This window comes from Lissotriton vulgaris, chromosome 8, assembly GCF_964263255.1.
Source record: "Lissotriton vulgaris chromosome 8, aLisVul1.2, whole genome shotgun sequence".
Classification (NCBI taxonomy): domain Eukaryota; kingdom Metazoa; phylum Chordata; class Amphibia; order Caudata; family Salamandridae; genus Lissotriton; species Lissotriton vulgaris.
Window position 1 is genome coordinate 231754371 of NC_141696.1, and position 21220 is coordinate 231775590.

The following is a 21220-nucleotide window of genomic DNA, read 5'->3' on the forward strand; positions in this document are numbered from 1 at the left end:
TTTTTTCAGTGAATTTAATACGTTTTTTAAATGCTAATTCCTAACTATAACTGTTGTGAAACCTATGGTTTTTTCAGTGAATATATATATATATATTTTTTTATAATTTTAACACACACACATATATATATATATATATATATAAAACAGCAATCTCCTTTCAAATAAAAAGAAGCAGAAACCTCAGCGGGGTTGAAAGGCAGCTCCATTTTAATGGCAATTCAAGGCGAATGCATTTCGGCCGGTGTGGCCTTCGTCAGCGCCTGCAATGAATGTTTGAAGAGCCCCGCGTTGCTGCAGTTTAAATGAGTCCAACCGCACTACGATAGGTGCAAGTGTCAGCTCCGCCCCTAAGCTTCAATTATCTCAGTTCTGCTGGTCAGTGAAAGTCAAAGACTCAGAGTCCCAGAAAGCAGCAGTGGCTCCCAGGTGAGTAACAATTATCTCAGTTCAGCTGGTCAGTGAAAGTCAAAGACTCAGAGTCCCAGAAAGCAGCAGTGGCTCCCAGGTGAGTGGTGCTCAGGATCGTTCTCGGTGGAATTCGAGAGAATAGCAGGGGGTTGGGCACTATGCAGGAACGTTCAGGGACCCCACAAATGATGGTGCTGCCTCGGGTCCCCGTCACCTCTTCAGTCGGCAATCCGGATTTGGAAGTAAGCAGGGGCGGGAGGGCAATGCAACCCGTCCTGGTTGAGGCGATGCCTCGGTGAACCGCTCCAAATAAGTCCGGACCGCTGGCGAGCCCGGAGAATTTCCTTGTCAAGAAAAAAACACAAAACTGCAGTAGCAGGGTCCAGAGTCTCCAAGCCACTTGCGAAGAGGGGGTTTCTGAAACGCGCTTCTGGGCAACGCGTGAAATTGATAAAACAGCAATCTCCTTTCAAATAAAAAGAAGCAGAAACCTCAGCGGGGTTGAAAGGCAGCTCCATTTTAATGGCAATTCAAGGCGTATGCATTTCGGCCGGTGTGGCCTTCGTCAGCGCCTGCAATGAATGTTTGAAGAGCCCCGCATTGCTGCAGTTTAAATTAGTCCAACCGCACTATGATAGGTGCAAGTGTCAGCTCCGCCCCTAAGCTTCAATTATCTCAGTTCTGCTGGTCAGTGAAAGTCAAAGACTCAGAGTCCCAGAAAGCAGCAGTGGCTCCCAGGTGAGTAACAATTATCTCAGTTCAGCTGGTCAGTGAAAGTCAAAGACTCAGAGTCCCAGAAAGCAGCAGTGGCTCCCAGGTAAGTGGTGCTCAGGGTCGTTCTCGGTGGAATTCGAGAGAATAGCAGGGGGTTGGGCACTATGCAGGAACGTTCAGGGACCCCACAAATGATGGTGCTGCCTCGGGTCCCCGTCACCTCTTCAGTCGGCAATCCGGATTTGGAAGTAAGCAGGGGCGGGAGGGCAATGCAACCCGTCATGGTTGAGGCGATGCCTCGGTGAACCGCTCCAAATAAGTCCGGACCGCTGGCGAGCCCGGAGAATTTCCTTGTCAAGAAAAAAAAAAAAAAACTGCCGTAGCAGGGTCCAGAGTCTCCAAGCCACTTGCGAAGAGGGGGTTTCTGAAACGCGCTTCTGGGCAACGCGTGAAATTGATAAAACAGCAATCTCCTTTCAAATAAAAAGAAGCAGAACCTCAGCGGGGTTGAAAGGCAGCTCCATTTTAATGGCAATTCAAGGCGAATGCATTTCGGCCGGTGTGGCCTTCGTCAGCGCCTGCAATGAATGTTTGAAGAGCCCCGCGTTGCTGCAGTTTAAATGAGTCCAACCGCACTACGATAGGTGCAAGTGTCAGCTCCGCCCCTAAGCTTCAATTATCTCAGTTCTGCTGGTCAGTGAAAGTCAAAGACTCAGAGTCCCAGAAAGCAGCAGTGGCTCCCAGGTGAGTAACAATTATCTCAGTTCAGCTGGTCAGTGAAAGTCAAAGACTCAGAGTCCCAGAAAGCAGCAGTAGCTCCCAGGTGAGTGGTGCTCAGGGTCGTTCTCGGTGGAATTCGAGAGAATAGCAGGGGGTTGGGCACTATGCAGGAACGTTCAGGGACCCCACAAATGATGGTGCTGCCTCGGGTCCCCGTCACCTCTTCAGTCGGCAATCCGGATTTGGAAGTAAGCAGGGGCGGGAGGGCAATGCAACCCGTCCTGGTTGAGGCGATGCCTCGGTGAACCGCTCCAAATAAGTCCGAACCGCTGGCGAGCCCGGAGAATTTCCTTGTCAAGAAAAAACACAAAACTGCCGTAGCAGGGTCCAGAGTCTCCAAGCCACTTGCGAAGAGGGGGTTTCTGAAACGCGCTTCTGGGCAACGCGTGAAATTGATAAAACAGCAACCTCCTTTCAAATAAAAAGAAGCAGAAACCTCAGCGGGGTTGAAAGGCAGCTCCATTTTAATGGCAATTCAAGGCGAATGCATTTCGGCCGGTGTGGCCTTCGTCAGCGCCTGCAATGAATGTTTGAAGAGCCCCGCATTGCTGCAGTTTAAATGAGTCCAACCGCACTACGATAGGTGCAAGTGTCAGCTCCGCCCCTAAGCTTCAATTATCTCAGTTCTGCTGGTCAGTGAAAGTCAAAGACTCAGAGTCCCAAAAAGCAGCAGTGGCTCCCAGGTGAGTAACAATTATCTCAGTTCAGCTGGTCAGTGAAAGTCAAAGACTCAGAGTCCCAGAAAGCAGCAGTGGCTCCCAGGTGAGTGGTGCTCAGGGTCGTTCTCGGTGGAATTCGAGAGAATAGCAGGGGGTTGGGCACTATGCAGGAACGTTCAGGGACCCCACAAATGATGGTGCTGCCTCGGGTCCCCGTCACCTCTTCAGTCGGCAATCCGGATTTGGAAGTAAGCAGGGGCGGGAGGGCAATGCAACCCGTCCTGGTTGAGGCGATGCCTCGGTGAAGCGCTCCAAATAAGTCCGGACCGCTGGCGAGCCCGGAGAATTTCCTTGTCAAGAAAAAAACACAAAACTGCAGTAGTAGGGTCCAGAGTCTCCAAGCCACTTGCGAAGAGGGGGTTTCTGAAACGCGCTTCTGGGCAACGCGTGAAATTGATAAAACAGCAACCTCCTTTCAGATAAAAAGAAGCAGAAACCTCAGCGGGGTTGAAAGGCAGCTCCATTTTAATGGCAATTCAAGGCGAATGCATTTCGGCCGGTGTGGCCTCCGTCAGCGCCTGCAATGAATGTTTGAAGAGCCCCGCGTTGCTGCAGTTTAAATGAGTCCAACCGCACTACGATAGGTGCAAGTGTCATATATATATGTGTGTGTGTGTGTGTTAAAATTATAGAAAAATATTTTAAGTTACATTAATTATTTATTAATTTTAAGTTTATTTACGTATTTTAAGTCTGCTTAAATTAATTATATATATTAATATATTACTTTTAAATTACTTTTAAAACATTTAAAAAATTCGATATTTTGACTGTCTATACTTTTTTACAACGATATTTTGGAGTCGATATATTTGTACTTACCTGTTTGAAGATAGGAAGTCAATATTCTGGCATTCTATAGTTTTTCCACGATATTTTGGCAGGTCGATATTTTGTTCCTCGATATTCTGTCAGTGATCCATTGAAGTGGAAATGACTGGAAGAGAAACCTGTCGTCTGCATATAAAAATCCGAAGCTAAGCATCCCCTACCTGGAGGTACCAATTTCCCTTCTCTACATCTCACGGTCCGGTATTCCTCATGCTTTTTTAACAACCCCACACACAAAGGCAGTGCATTCAAAGAATACTAATGCCAAACCAGCGGTACACCACAAATTCAGTTAGACTCTGGGAGATATGTACAAGGAAGTGGAGGAGAGAGGCTTTGGCCTTCCCGGCCTAACCCCTCTCTCCTCCACTTCTGAAACTTAAGGCTGCACCATATTTACAAGAATGGGGTGCAGCCTTACGTTTCCCTCTTCGGTGGCGCTAAGGTTAGCAACATAGTGCCAACACAGGCACTCTTGCACCTGAGTGCAAGGGTGTCTGTGCGCAGGGGAGGATTGTTTATATGTAGGAAGGTGTCCGTTCCTGCACATAAACAATCCTAGAAATGCCATTCTGTCACTTTCATGTGTGCTGCTTCATGAAGCACACATGAAAGTGACAAAACTGCATTTTTTAAAGGTTTGTTTATGTACAGGAAGGGACACCTTCCTGTACATAAACAAACCATGGCACTTTGCTTTTTCCATGTGTGCTGCACAAGGCAGCACAGGTGGACGAAGGAAAAACAAGGAGAAATAAATAATGCATTTCTCCTCGTTTCGCCAACTTAAGACCAGTTTTTACCTGGTCTTAATTTTGACGCTGCCTCCGATGTACGCCACCCTTGTACATAGGGGGCAGAGTCAAATAGAATGGGTGTTGCGGTGGAACGCCCACCGGAACACCCGCTGCCCACCCCTTTCCCGCTAATCATAGTGTGAAAGGGGGGGCTTATGTACAAGGCAGCGTTAAGCCACGCTAAGTGTCTACATTGTATTTGCTCCCCTAAGATGCTAGTTCAGCTGCTTGTTCAGCGCTCTGCAGTTGCTGTAAAGAGACAATGTGATGCTTTGCACTATTCCATAAGAAATAAAGATATTATGAATTAATAAAATAATACCTGAAAGCAAAAAGTCTGAAACACATGCAGAACAGACTCCAGAGTTAATATGAAAAGAGAGCATTGGCCATTCCTTTCTTAACACGCGCCCATTTTGTGCTCGTTTGTCTCACAGTGCACTGATTGAAAGATTTAATGTAATGCAATCATTCTGGTCATGTAAGCACCGCCATTATGAGTTTCCTGTTGGTTTGCTAATAAGACAACTTTAGTTAACAACTAGGTGAGTTATGCCTGGGTAGGCATTGGGATTGATTTTTCCAAATATGATTCTCATTTCTTCCTAATTTAAAGCGAGGCAAACATTTGCTGCGACCATGAGGATTCCATGGAACCGTTCATTAGGAAGGCAGGCCCCCCGCGGAGTACTGAACTGAGTGTTATTGTTCTCTCCACAGGAAAACATGCTTCATTTACTGTCTGCAGCTTGGCTACAGCAAATCTTGCAAATGAGCTAAAAAGTGCATTATTTATTTTGCTTTTCAGTTTTACGTTTAACAAACTGGACCCAAGGGGCGTCAAAGCTCTGCATAAGGCGGATGAGTTATATATCTTTTCAGCTACTTATCTATTTTTCTTGGTTTTCATGATATTTTTCTTGATAATATCCTCGTTGTTTCACCCTGGTTTGGGCCTTACAAGTTCCTATTTCTTGTCCTGAATTGTTGTTTAGGGGGTTAGTCGCATACTCCCACAGGTGAGGTGCTCTTTGGCCTTGGCACTGTGCCAAGATACCAAATGAACAAAATTACTTGACTTACAGTGGCTGCCATAGGTACTAGGAAAGTTGTTAGGGCCAGATGTATCAAGGCTTTTGCGACTCGCAAAGGCCGAAATTCGCAGAATTTCGGCCTTTACGACTCGCAAACGGCCGATTTGCGATTTTTGATATGTATCAAAAAATCGCAATTTAAGGAATCGCAATTATTTGTGATTCCTTATTTTGCCATAGCATTTAAGGAATCGCAAATCTTGCGATTCCTTAAATGATATGTATGACACATTTTTGGTTTGCGCATTTGTGTTAAGAAATCGCAATTTACCACCAACTTGTAGTTGGTGGTAATTTGCGATTCCTTTTAAAAATGCCCTAATTGGCATTTGTAAGGGTGGCATGTGACACTCATACATGCCCATAGGGCATGTATGTGTGGCACATGCACACACATGTAGATTTGAGGGGTGCAGCAGGGTGTCTTTGAGACACCCCTGCACCCTTGAAATAATTCTCAAATTGCGAATAGCAAATTGCGAATTCGCAATTTGAGAATTATTGCACTATCATTCCTATGGGCCTCCTGGCCCATAGGCCTGCATTGGAAATTATTCTTTATTTGCGAATTCGCAAATAAAGAATAATAAGGAATCGCAAAAAAATTGCGATTTTGTACATACATAAAGTTTTGCGAATTCTAAATAGCGATTTGCAAAGAAATCGCTATTTAGGATTCGCAAAACTGTATCTTGATACATCTGGCCCTAGATGTTTTATTGGGCCATGATCAATACCAATGATTCCCTCTTCCTTTTGCCACTTACTACTTGCACGATGAATCGCACCTTCTAGTCAGGAACCATGAGCTCGAAACTACACTTTTTCTGATGTTAGGGCCACTTCCACCTAAAGCATGTGACATGAATAAAGGCTGAGGTCCCAGAAACCCCTTGGATATTACTATCTCTTTCCAGAAATGGGAGCTTGGCTAGGTGGTCTCTTCTAGTGCATCACTTTGAAAAGCCCCCTCCTTAGCTGAGGTGTTATTTGGGAAATACAAAGTTGGAGATCTGGCATGGTCACAAACACAGAACAAGTGGCCAACACGGATTGATGGAGCAACCAAGTTATTGGATGGTCATGAAGATTATATCTTTCAATCCCGCAGCACTTGCAGATTTTTGGATTGGTGGTCGGAATCAAGAGGTGAAACAATTCAATATGGTCTGCAGATCTTGCTCTTGTTAACAGAAGAGGGCTTTGAGGAGGTCCTAGTACAAACACACGAGTGCCTCTAAATTCCAAACCTATCTCACCCAACCATCAGGGTCTAATTGCTTTGTGTTGATGATCTCCAATTCAAAGTTGTGGCACTGCTGTTTGGTTTAATAAATGTTTCATGTGTATCCACCGCGAGGCATTATGGTGCTTTCACCTTTTTAATCACAATTTACAGAGTAAGGTTTGGAGCATAAGGCACAGGGTCAAGACTGATTTGCATATGGCCAGGTCCAAACTGGGGTGGTATGGTGAGCAAAAGAATGATGGGTTTAACCCAGATCTCTTGACTGGGGGTGAATATTTTGATTTGTTCTGCATTCAACCCATCAATTGTGTGTCTTTTGCTTTCTCGCCCTAAGTGTGCCAGGTATGCCCAGACATGGGTCCTTGGCTTACTGTGCCACTGGAATCAAGCTATCCAGGCTGAAGAGGGTTGAAACCCTAAAACCGGTCCTAGGATGCTTGTTTCCGGTCCAGAGAGGACCTGGCTTGGCAGTTCGGGCTGGACTGTTCCCATAAGGCACAGGGTCAAGACTGATTTGCATATGGCCAGGTCCAAACTGGGGTGGTATGGTGAGCAAAAGAATGATGGGTTTAACCCAGATCTCTTGACTGGGGGTGAATATTTTGATTTGTTCTGCATTCAATCCATCAATTGTGTGTCTTTTGCTTTCTCGCCCTAAGTGTGCCAGGTATGCCCAGATGTGGGTCCTGGGCTCACTATGCCACTGGAATCAAGCTATCCTGGCTGAAGAGGGTTGAAACCCCGAAACCGGTCCTAGGATGCTTGTTTCCGGTCCAGGGAGGACCTGGCTTGGTAGTTCAGGCTGGACTGTTCCCATGAGGCACAGGGGCAAGTCTGAATTGCATATGGCCAGGTCTAAACTGGGGTGGCATGGTGAGCAAAACAATGATGGATTTAACCCAGATCTCTTGACTGGGGGTGAATGTTTTGATTTGCTCTGCATTCCGTCCATCAATTTGGTGTCTTTTTCTGTTTTAGTGAAGGCATACCCCAACAAGATAGAGTAGTAGATATGTTTGGGAGAGGGGTTAAGAACCAAGCATTGTGAGTTATAAGTACGAATATAGCAATATAGCAAGCATACATAGATAAAAGTGTAACATTGTGAGTCACAGGTAACCAGTACTTGCCTTGTCTATTGCAGTACTATAGTCAAGGACCTTTCCGAGGGATGACACCCAGCAGATGTACAACATCTAGGTTTAATGTTCTTTATCTTTCTACAATACCTTCTTCCCATTGGGAGGCAGCCCATGGCCTGATGTACCAGTGTCAATTGGTGACAGTCTGCTTTGGAGAGAACGGGTTAGCATTCGTCATTTCCGGTGGAGTTAAGGGCGGGTTATTGCACGCTACACTTCTATCCGTCCAAGTTTAATAGAATGAGTGGTATTAAAATCAGGTAACAGTAGCATCTGTAAATTTAAGTTTATGGTGTTTCAGGATTGCCCTGTAAATCCCTATACTTATGTGTGTGCCACATCTAGGCACTTCAAAACATGGTTCAGAAAATATAAAACATACTGTAATCACAACACTAGTGTTTTCAGTGTGTTTACCCATTCAGTTATCACAATCACTAAGGCCCACTTTGTGTTGTTGAGGTTAGAAATGATGTCTTGCCTTTTCAACTCAATTAGAATCGTAATTTATTAAAGTATCTTCCTTTTCATAAAAATCACCTGTTCAGAAAAAACTGCTTTTGTTACTTTTCTTTCCTGCCCCAGTGTGGCAATTGCAGTAAATTACACTTCCAGCTATGATGGTGTGTATATTGTTGTCTTCTACCCAGATTAAAAGCACAATGGTGGGCTGAAATCCTATGCTTCACCTTAATGTCATGTATACTAGGGGTGGGCGGCCAGCTACGCTCCGTGCCGCCTACTCCGCATTTTGCAGAGCGGGCGTAGCCAGGCGGCACTACGCATGCTCCGCAGACGGAGCGTAGCTGGCCGCCACCCGCCTCCCTCCCGCCCTCCCTAAATACTTTCAATGAAACAAGTAAAATAATTAAAATGCACTTACCTTGCCCGCCGCTGCCCGCCGCGTCCCCGGGGCTCGCTATCTGCATTCTTCCGTCTTGTTTACTAATGCGCATGCGCGGGCGGCCGCGCATGCGCATTTTCTCGTGAGAAATGCGCATGCGCGGCCGCCCGCGCATGCGCATTAGTAAACAAGACGGAAGACTGCAGATAGCGAGCCCCGGGGATGCGGCGGGCAAGGTAAGTGCGTTTTAATTATTTCACTCGTTTCATTGAAAGTATTTAGGGAGGGCGGGAGGGAGGCGGGTGGCGGGGCTGGCGGCCAGTGGTGTTTGCGTAGTGGGGCTACGCGGAGTGCGGAGGTGGGCGTAGTTTCTCACCCACTTCGCGTAGCTCCGCGAAGCCCCACTATGCCCACTCCGTCCAGGGCTAATGTATACCATAGGGCACTACATTTATTTGACTGTTATAATGGGTAGTTTTACATGATGGGCCTTAGGTGGTGGTGGACTTGGCCATTTTTGCAGGGTCATCCCTAAACTTTTTGCCTTTCTCCTAACCTTTTTCTGACATGGTGTTGGTGGTTTTAGGACTCTGGGCACTTTAGCACTGCTGTTCAGTGTAAAGAGTGTGTGCTCTCTGTGATAAATATGATGATATCCCATTTCTAACAAGTGGCATAGTAGTATAATGCCATGTTTTACTAAACTAGGCCACTGGGGCATTCAGAGTAGCGGCCGAGCGAGACATTACACTGTCCTTGGTCATCCGTGGTACTAAGAATTACCACTCTTAAACCGAGGTACTCAGCATTACCACTCTTACATTATTTTAGCAAACTTTTTTTGTTTTATTTATGTTGCAGTTGATGGAGCAAGGATTCGCACGTAAAGCGACTTGCCCTGACTCAAGAACCTCGCCTAACTTGTAATCATATTAATTCAACCTGTTCGTCATTTATTTAGCATTTTCCCCAACACGCGGGTGTCCCTAGGAGGCTTGCCTACGTGTTATTTCCATATTAAACAAAGCTTGCACTACTGAATGGCCGCTTCGCAGAAAATCCAGTTTGCGCATGCGTCGGTCATACCCATGTGATGTGACGCACTCGCATTTTTTAGGGATTTGTTGCTCATGCGCACTGTTGCAAACATGGCCGCTTGTCTCTAACCATGCTCTCTGCTTGCCCCGCTGCTTATGCCTATCTGTCTTTTTCGCACTAAACCTTAATGCTCTAGATATTATAAAATAAGGGGTGCAGTGAAGTTTAACGGTGTACAGTGTAATCATTTTTACGTGTGATTCTAATTTGTTTTCGCTTACTTTTCATGTACCACGTATCTATGGGCCTGGGGACGGGGAGCCGCTCCATATTGAAGCTCTTCTAAACCCTGTCACGTGACATGGGAGAAACCCCACTGCGCAGAAGCTGAAGCAAGCCAGCTGGCTCCCGAAGCTCGATGCGCCTGGGAACCCACCTAGAAGATGCTGCAGTCCACCTTGACTGTGAAACATTGTATCTATGTGCTGTACACTCTCATTGTTTTCTATATTCCTATGCCTGGGAACGTGAACCCAAGGGGCGGGTATGAAAAATTACATATTCATGATGGGAACACTGAATTATAGGTGGTGACAATGACAAAGTCACCTCTCCTGATCAATCATAATGTGGGAATTTGTCACTTGCAACTTTTGTGGGTGGTCTAGGGGTCCCAAAACAGTATAACTAGCCTAGTATAGCTTAGAGAAATGGTCCGACTTGTCCGAGTAGCAGACCTGTCACTGACCCTACGAACTCTATGGGGGATTGATACAGAGGGCTGCGGAGCACTCTGTCCATACTTTCCACAAGCTCCCAGGGGTGGAAATAGTCTTAAGTGCTGGCGAAGCACTTTGCTGGGGAAATTCGAAAACCCAATCGGGGTTATTGGCGGATTCTGTGCAGAAGAGGGGGTAACGCAGGCGTTGCATCCGAAGCTGCAGGGGTTGGTCGTGCCCTTTGGTGAGCCCAGTCCTGACCCAAATCCTGAGGGGTATCCTGTCCTGATTGTCCGTGAGCTGTACCTGCTCACCTTCTGGTATTCCTGAATCCTTGAGGGTCCTGTCCCCGATCTTGTCCCAACTGACCCGTGGCCAGGGTTAGTCTTCATTCTCGTACTAGGTAAATATCTTCTGTGGGTGTCTGTTTGACTATACTCTTACCTTTTCTTTTCTTAATAAAGCACTCTTGCCTGTGATATTGCTCTATCACCTTTTAAGTGATTTATATGCAACTGTTTATTAGTGATGTTCCACTTCTTTCCCTACCTTTAGGATATTATTAAAACTGTCATATTGTTTAGTGTGTTCCATTTTTTCCCTTCCCTTTAGCATGGTTGCAGTGAACTTAGTAAGAATAGCATAAGAAGCCTAGTTTAAGTGCACATGTTAGGTCCTTCCCACGTCCTTTGCCCTAGTTTAAAACTTGTTTGAATAGTTTGTTCTTCAATACTCATACCCCGTAGTGTTCCCAGTTACTCTAATGGTACTTGCCCTAATCCATAGTTACATTGTGGCATTAATTTTAATTATTGATGTGCTGATTTGTATTTGCCTCATTATCCTGGCATATTCATTCTGAAATTTCTTTTATAAACTTTAAAAACCCATCAGGTGTCTGTGGTCATTTTACAGTATAAAGTGTGGATAAATGTACTAAATGCATAAGAGTTCTAATCCTTTAGGAATCTTGTCGCCTGTCCACTGCTAGCTCCTGAATCCATCAGGAGTAATGTGCCTGTGGTAAGTCAGGTACATGAATAGTAAGTGGTGTAAGAGTCACCCCCCCGAATTACTCATAGTAGCGTGCTAAGGATTTCACCCGGTTCATGTAAAACACTGTCGTCATATGCACGCCAGGGCCCAGTGCGTGGAGATTTGGTAATCTAGTGATCCGGGTGACCTGCGCGCTCTATCAGTAATTTTCTGGTAGCAGTAGTATGGTTAGGACTAGTTAAGATAGGTAGACAGGAAAGTTGATAAACAAACCGTGAAAATAAATGTGCTGCTGAAAATTCTATGCTGCTATATTGATTGCATTGCTTCAAAATATTGTGCAAATGTTTAAAGGATTTTATGTATAAATGATTGTTTCATTGCTGCTATAAGTATTATATGTGATATTAACAAAATTGTTTGTGAGCGTTCAGTGTAGTCCGAATCCCCGGGGAAGTATATAGCTAACGGTGAGCAGAATCCGGTTAGCTGGTGAGGTCAATTGTCGTGAGTTATTAGTGCATGGTTAGGAGAAAACCGGAAGCATTAATTAGGATCTTTTTGTATCTGAATAAGTGATAGCTAATGAGTCCTTTTGTATAAAACTTCCATTGTGATATCACCTAGTAAGGGTCACATGCGGAAGGAGTAATAGGGTCTCCGAGGCTTGATTGGTAAGCAAAGTAGTCCGCTGGTGAAAGCCTGACTTAGTATATATCCCAGAAAGAAGTGGATGAGTCAGAGGAGTAGCAGGTTCTATATTGCTCGTGTGGGAGGTTAGGCAGAGAAGTCTATCCGGAGTGAATGAAAAGTAGGCAGAAGTGGTTTACTTGTAGTGAGGGAAAATTTTTCTATCTATTTAGAACACTCAGACACAGTGGCGAACGTTGCGTGTTATTAACTAAAATTTGCACTCGCACTCTAGGAAAGATTCAAAGTTTCCGTTACCTTGTGAAGGAGGGAGTCGGTCGGAAGACTGCTCTGACGTCACTCCGTGCCGCGCTGGTATTGGTCGAGACAGCGGGTGTGTAGTAAAGCTGAAGTTGTAAGGGAGGGGTGAGTGCCGGAGCGTGAGACCTCGTCTCGCGAAAGGCCGCGCACCCATTGGCTGAAGATTTTACAAGCTTGGTTTCGATTGGTTGCTGCGAGATAGAAGCCGCGCTAGCATTGGGAGCACAAAAGTAGACAAAATTAATCAACAAGAGCTTGAAGATAGTTTGGAGGTGTGTATGTGGTATCCCGAATTTATACCTAATCCACAGCATTTAGGCTTCCATAAAGAACAGATTCTACGAGGTAGACCAAACAAAATGTACGGAGTTAAGAGAAAATTGTCCCTTGCTGACAAAATTAAGAACTACTTTAAGAAAGACCAGCCCATTAGAACAAGGGAGGGTGTGATCATTCCTCCGCCAGATACTCCTGCCTCATTCATGATGTTTGATAAAGGGTATCATACGTGCGTGTGGTTAGAGAACTGGGCAAAGTATACTGCAGATGACGGAGTCTTAGCCTTTCCTATTAATGGTTCCTTTAATGGCAGAATTCTGTTCAACTTAAGAACCAGAATGAATGAATTACATCCCCGACCCAGATTAACTCAATACAAAGCGTTAGAAGAATGGGAAATTGAAGCCTTAGAACGAGACAGGCCCAGAATGGATAAGGGTTTGAGTAGGTGGTATCCCAAAATGCATAAAGAGTCTAAAGAGCAGAAAATGAAACAGTGGAGGCAGAATATGATGGTTGAAGGGTTATTTCCCATGATGGGAGTACCTGAACAAAAGAAAGGAAAATGTACAGAGAAAACCCGCCACTTAATGGCTATGGGAGACTCGGAAGATGAACATCTAGAAGACTTGTTGATGAAAAACCCACCTCCCTATGTAGCAGAGTCAGAGCCTTTGAGTTCACCAAACCCGTTTTCTAAATATCCTAGATGTAGGAGGGATAATGAGACAGATGGAACGGGTACGGATAGTAAAACCAGCGATGGGGATGGGTTTTGCAGACCTCGTTCTACCGTCCCGAATTACCGTCCATTTGGAGAAGACCCACCTCGGTTGGTTACTCCGACAGCCCCGAATATTTACCCTACCTTGGTACCCCAAGTATTGCATGACAATTCCGCAGAAAAGGCTTTGCGTGAGCGAGAGAAGGAAGCCCTGGCTAAACAACGAGATGATTTAATTCGGACCATAGCCCAGATACATCCCCATCCAGATTCACTGACTATCCCAGTAACTATTGGTCCAGCTATTCCTCTTTACGGGGATAGACTGGCCAGTCCACAAACTCCTGTTTTAACCCCAATTATACCAACCCCAAGTATCCCACCCCCGAGAAGAGAGCCACTCGTAGATGATGATCAAGAAAGTGAATGTGAGTCGGTGGTCTTGATGGATCTGCCCTGGGAACCTGGAACCAGTGTGCCAAGGACAAGAATTCAGAGTAGAGCAAAAGAGGTTATGATTGAAAGCACATCTGGGGTCAGAAGTGCCACGGTAGTATCTCCAGAAGAATTGGACAGATGGACAAAGGAGTTAGAGAAAGAGACCACACCCCAACCAAAACCCTTAGAAATTTATAGGCTGAGGATAGAAATTGAAGAACTATTGGCCGGAAATGTAGGATTAGACAGGTTAAACTCCTTTAATGAAGAAGAGTTACTGTTCATCAGCAAGAACCTTACCCGAAACACTAGATTACTACATGAGAGATTAATGGACACAGCTGCTGACATGGGAATCGATGTTAGTAGATCCAAAATCCTTCAGAAACCCTACAGAGCGGATTTTTCAGACAAAGATTTAGAGAGCTTGAATGTAGTAGGGAAACAAATCCAGATAAAAGAATTACTGAAACTCCTACAGAAATGGGGGGATGTAGAGAAATGGAAAACCCGGTGGGCAAAGAAAAAGGAAGACAGTAGGGCCAAATCCCAAACTTCAGAATTCGTGCTCAAAGAAGTAGGTCCCGCAGAAAAATTGTGTCCCATGAGAGAGGTCCCTGGGGGAAAATACGTCCATGTTCCTTGGTCCCGACAAGATATTGTGTCATTTACAAATGACTTTCCAAAATTGCGGGAGAAGCCAGTTGACTGGTACAGACAGGTCGAACGCTTCATAAAGGTTCAGAAATGTCTCCTGAAAGACCTGGATGGGTTTTTCGACATTGCAGTACCTGTAGATTTGTGGACCGAATGCAAAATTGAAATTGATTGGCCCAATGACGAATATGCGAGAGACCCCAGAACCGGGGCTCCCTCACCTGAAGTAATGAGGAAGTATGATCAAGTCATACAATACCTCAAGAAAAAGGTGCCCGCAAAGGAAACTGATTGGACCCGGATAGATAGAACTACCCAAGAGCGCGATGAAACCGTCCACTCCTTTTATGAAAGGTTGCTGCAAGTGTTCAAAACTTACAGTGGAATCGATAATGTGGACATGAAAGACATGACCCATTTCAGTTACAGATTCGTGCTAGGATTAAGGCCCGAAATATCCCAATGGATTCGAGATAATAAAATCAGTTGGCAGGGTAAGCCCATAGATGATGTTCTCAAGTACGCCAAGTACTGCGAAGATGAGATAGAAAACAAGAAGAAAGCCCTCAAGGAGAAGGTTATGTGGGCACAAGTGAAATTGGCTGAACAGCAAGAAAAACAGTTAAGTAAATTGAATTCTAATAATAATGCCCAAAATACCAATGCTGGGGGAGGGGGGAAGCCCCGAGTAAAAATGAGTCGGGAAGAGGCTATGAAGAAGTTCCCCTGCCATGGGTGCGGTCAGATAGGGCATTGGAGAGACGAGTGTCCACATCTACAGGCCGGTAATGCCCCTGTAAATGGTTTAAATCCACAGGTGCAGAAAGAGGGGACACGAAAGAACCAGCAACAGGTAAAGCTACCTCCAATACCTCGCGCTCCTAGACAGAGTTATAAGAACCAGGGTCAGCAGAATGAAAGGGCTGAGATATGGGAAGGAGAGAATGAAAGAAATGCAACAATTCCACAGTATTTGTTAAATGATTCTTTTCTCTGTGATGATCAAGATTGACGGGGCCTGAGGGGGGAGGACAAGGAGTGCGTACTTGGCGCCTCCTTACCGGTAGACCAGACTGGACCATACATTGAAGGAAAGGTTGAGGGAAAAGATGTCACCTTTCTATTGGACACTGGTGCTACCCGTTCCACTGTGAGAACAGTGGATGTTCCTAACCTACCCCTCTCGGGAGAAGCAATCCAAGTAGTGGGTGTCTCCAATCAGATAATCAGTACTCCAGTAACTGAACCTATGGAAGTTTCCATAGGAAATTTCAAAGAAATGCACAGATTTGTGGTCTGTGACTCCAGTCCCGTGAACCTATTAGGACGTGATTTGTTGTGCAAAATGAACTGTACTATCTTTTGCACACCAAAGGGTGTCGAAATTCAGACCCCAGATGAAGATGGCCTGTACAAATTGATGTTAGTTAGACCAGACACCGAAATTCGAACCCTGTCCATTGAAGACTTACCTGAAGAACTGCAGTTAAGAGTGGTACCCGAAGTATGGGATTTCACGGGAAGAGATGTGGGCTTACTGGCAAATGTGGACCCAGTTAAAATAGCAATAAAAACAAATGCTGTATACCCCAGAACAAGACAGTACAAAATGAGTGCAGAAGTAAAGGCGGGAGTCGCAATTGAAATAAACAGGTTGCTTGAAGCAGACATCATACAGGAAGTAATGAGCAGTCCCTGCAATTCGCCCATCCTTGGAATCAAAAAGCCTAGCGGAAAGTACCGGGTAGTGCAGGACCTGCGCAAGGTAAACCAAATTGCTGTACCTTGCTGTGCCATTGTGCCTAACCCGCAGTGATACTGTATCAGATTCCTTGGAATGCGGAATGGTTCACTGTCATTGACCTGTGCCATGCATTCTTTTCCATCCCACTGCATCCAGAAAGCAAGTTCCTTTTTAGTTTTGAATTTGACAGTCACGTCTATGTCTGGAATCGTGTCCCCCAAGGGTACACTGAAAGTCCATCGATTTTCAACCAGATCCTGAAGAAATGCCTTGAATCTTTAGTACTGCCAAGAGAGTCCGTTTTGGTACAGTACATAGACGACCTTTTAGTGGCGTCTAAAACTCAAACTGACTGTGTCACGGACACCATTGCCTTGCTGAATCACTAGGAAAGGGAGGACATAAAGTATCACCAGACAAATTACAGTTCTGTAGGAACTCAGTCAAATATCTGGGGCACCAGATAGAAAAAGGGATCTGAAAAGTCACTACAGAAAGGATCATGATAATTCAAACAATGGACCTACCCCGAACTCAGAAAGAAGTAAGAATGTTCCTAGGAGTTGTGGGGTACTGCAGGCAATGGATTGTAGGATTCGCAGCTCTAGCCAAACCCTTGATAAAAATGACCAAGAAAGGAGTGGAAGACCCAGTCAGTTGGGACAGTGAAAGCATGTCCGCTTGGGTAAAATTGCAAAATTGTCTATGTACAGCTCCTGCATTAGGAATGCCTGATTATTCCAAGAACTTCGAACTTTTCTGTGACACAAGAGACAATTGTGCGCTCTCGGTCCTGACACAGGAGCATGGGCTGGTCAGGCATCCCGTGGCCTATTTTTCGGCCACTTTAGATCCAGTGGCTGCTGGATTACCCGGATGCCTGAAGGCAGTAGCTGCTACTTGCACTAGTCTGGAACAGAGTGAGAATATTGTCATGGGACATCCTGTCACTGTATATGTTCCACATTCTGTTGTAATCCTACTGACAAGAACCAAGACCCAGTATCTCACACCTAGTCGGCTGACTAAATATGAGAGAATTTTAATTGGTGCTGAGAATGTAATTATTTCCCGGGGCAATGTCTTAAACCCTGCAACCCTGTTACCTGTTCCTCTGGATGTAGAAGCAGAGGATGAAATGGAACATAACTGCATCGATTTAACAGAATTCAGCACTAAGCCACGTCCTGATATCAGAGAAATAGCCTTACTTGATGGGGATCGTACAATCTTTGTGGATGGCTCATGTTTAAGACATGAGGATGGAGGTCTGAGTGCTGCCTATGCTGTAGTCACCTTGACGACCACCCTGGAAGCATCTTATATATGCGAAGTGAAATCTGCACAAGTAGCAGAACTCATTGCGTTGACAAGAGCTTGTAAGAGGGGTAAAAACAAAAGAATAACTGTTTATACCGACAGCCAGTACTGTTATGGGGTTGTTCATGACTTCGGCCAACTATGGTTACAAAGAGAATTCATGACTTCCTCAGGTACCCCTATCAGAAATGGAAAGGTGGTACAGAACTTACTGGAAGCAATTCAATTGCCCAAAGAATTGGCTGTGGTCAAGTGTGCGGCTCACAGATCTGGAAATGATGATGTGACAGCCGGAAATCGATACGCTGACCAAATTGCCCAGTTTTGTGCCCGACACAAAATGTCCCTCCAAATTGGGTTATGGGGTGGTGGAAGCAGCTGCCAACTGATGTTGTTTGAAAATGTATCCACATGGGAGGAATTGAGAGACTTACAACAGGCAACAGACAGGGAAGAAAAGGGCAGATGGAGGACGAACGAATGCAGAATCAGGAATGATGGTGTGGTGGTTGACCCCTCTGGTGTGCCTGTACTGCCAGACAGCCTGGTAGACCCAATGGTCAGAATGATACATGAACCAACACATATGGGAAGGGATGCGATGAGTCGTGTGTTTGAAAAGGTATTCTATAATTCAAAATTCAGGAACCAGGCGGAAAGATTTTGCCAGAGGTGCCTAGTATTCCAGCAATTCAACGCAGGGAAGAGGACTGTAGTAGAACAAAGTACAATTGGAAAAGCAGTAGGTCCCTTTGTCAGGATGCAGGCAGACTTTATCCAGTTGCCCATGTGCAAAGGATACAGATACGTCCTAGTAATAGTTTGCCTATTTTCTAGATGGGTGGAAGCCTACCCAGCAAAGAAAAATGATGCCATGACTGTAGCCAAACTATTACTCAGGGAATTGATACCTAGATATGGAATTCCAGAGACTATTGAAACAGACCAAGGTGGGCACTTTGCCAACGAAGTCCTAAAGGAACTCTGTAGAGCCTTTAAAATGGAGCAAAGGCTGCACTGTGCCTATCATCCAGAGGCTTCTGGAATAGTTGAACAGATAAATGGTACGATCAAGTCCAGACTGGCGAAGATGTGTGATTCCACCAAAATGAACTGGATAGAAGCTTTGCCCCTTGTGCTGATGAGTTTGAGAAGTATTACAAACCGAAAAACAGGCCTGAGCCCCCATGAGGTACTAATGGGGAGAGTGATGCGACAGGCATGGGTACCTGGACACAAACTGCTAAGTATTTCTGATGATTTGATACTAGAATACTGCAAGCAGCTGGGTGACCAAGTGCGTTCTATCTCTCACCAGATTGGAGAGACAGCTGACGATTGGCCCAAGACTCCAGCACATAAACTGAAACCAGGTGATTGGGTGGTGTTAAAGAAACACACCCGGACGAGTTGCCTTGGACCAAAGTGGGGAAAGCCAAGACAAGTGATCCTTGTCACTACAACTGCTGTAAAGTGTGCTGGTGTACCGAAGTGGATCCATGCCAGCCACACGAAGCGGGTAACCGGAGAAAACGCAACTGAAGCTGAAGGTAGTACAGCTGAGGAGACTCCCGAAGAGGGTCCGGATCTCGCTGACATCGAACTGCCGAGCACAAGTCAAGACGTTGATTGGTTCCCTGCCGACGACCAGGTTCTTGATCCAATACGAACCAGAAAATATTCCTACCTAGATAGTGAGTGGGATAGTGCAGGTGAGACAGAACTAGAGGATGAAGTTCAGGTCATCGAGACTCACATCAAACCTGATCAGGAAGTAGGCCAAGTAGGGACAGATCAAGCCATTGACACTCCTCCTGAAACTCCAGAATCTGGAAAGGGTCAGATAGTGGTTAAAGTTGAAGTTCATGCGGAAGGAAATCAAGGGATCGAAGTGCATGAACAGGAACAGATAGATATAGACGAACGTGTTCAGGAAGCAGAAACCAGATCACCTGAAAGTAAAGAACAAATACAAATTCAACCTGAACAAGGCCAGCTTAGGAACCAGGCAGAAGAAATAGATGAAAGACCTGGAACTAGTCAGACAGGAAGGGAAATAGACACTGTCAAGATAAAAGTGCCACAACGAAGTGAAATCAAGAGAGTTCACGAGGAAGGTCAAGTTTCCTCGACCACTGAAAGCCACAAGAGTAAGGGTGAACCCCGATACATCAAAAGACTGAGACTCCGAATAAAGACAGTTGAAGAAAAGCTAAAAGACCGAAAAAGGGCTGATAGTGAAAGAAAAGCAGCCCGAGGCAAGTCTCTCAGAAAAAGCGACAGAGTAAAGAAACAGAACAGGCTGTATCGGAGCCCTGAATGGACATACTTGGTGTTGGAAGAAATTGATGAGCCCAACCACAGTGGCAAAAGTGACTAAGAATCCATTGCTGATCAGAGTTCTGACGAAGACCCTCCTTGAAATAAACCCGAGTGAGCCTCTGGTGTAAAGAAACAAAGAGGGGTTGAAAAGCCACCTGTAAGCTATAATGTCTGATTCAAGTGTCAATGGAAGATCCAGATTTAGGTGTTGCAAAACATGCTGTAAAATATGCTTATGTAGTGTAGCTATGTTGATAGTGATATGGATAGGACTAACAGTCTTTATACCTTTTATGATAAGTAAAGATCCTAACTTGTCACCTACTGAACCAGAGACAGTAGACACAGAAATTGTACAGACTGAAGAAACACCACGAAGTTTAGAAAAACGTGACAATACTGTTAGCCTGAGACACACACGACCTAAATTAGAAGCATCAGATGAGGGTGGACTACATTTTCACAGAATGAGAAACAGGACACATTTAAATGTTTTTGCTAACCTTTTAGTGCACTATGTAGAAGCTATGGAAATAGAAGATTGTTATGTCTGCATGAAGCTACCCACTTCTGTAGCTGAAGGTGTGACATATCACCATTTACCCCTAACCTATGGAATTTCCTGTAGTATATTAGCAAGCTTGTTCTATAGAAGCACTTTACAGTACTATTATTCAAATGCTGACGTAATCTTTTCTAAACTTCCTATTAGAGGACACCTGAACCTTGTACATGTCAGAAGCGAGGTAACCCGTTATATGGGAGAATATTTCCTGACTATAGGTGACATAGACTTAAATGAAGCAAGACAAGCTAATCTGACCTGTTCCTTGCAAGAGCAGGAAAAGATGTTTATAAAAATGGCAGACAGAAGGAGGGAAAAGTTTCAGAAAAAGGCAAATGACGAAAAGGATAGAGTCCCTAGGTGGGCAGAACATATGGACAACACCTCACAAGGCGAAGCTACTCCTGCTTTGTTGGTGGATTTTGAACGGAAAGGGAAACTTTGTCTCCATAGAGAAAGGACGGAGTATTATAACAATGTATTCATCGGTTCCAGCGAGTGTGAACATAATTACAAGGTAATTGGAGGTTGGGGTTTCAAAAATGGGTCAGAACCTGTGTTTCCCGAAATTTATTATATATGTGGGAACAAGGCTTACTTCAAATTGCCGGATCACTGGTATGGAAGCTGCTACTTTGGCATTGTCTTCCCAAAAATATACCATGTGAATAATGCTGCTGGAAGCAATGAAGAGACTAATGGCTTAGCGCGTAGAAAACGTGAAAGTGTAGGAGAAATTATAGGTGATATTTTTAGTGCACTGATACCTGGAATGGGGGTAGTTCTGAATACTCACAGAATCTGCAAATTGTCTACAGTAGTGGATCGGTTATCAACTGACACTGCTGCTGGATTCCTGCTGGTCAATACTGAAATGGTTGCGATC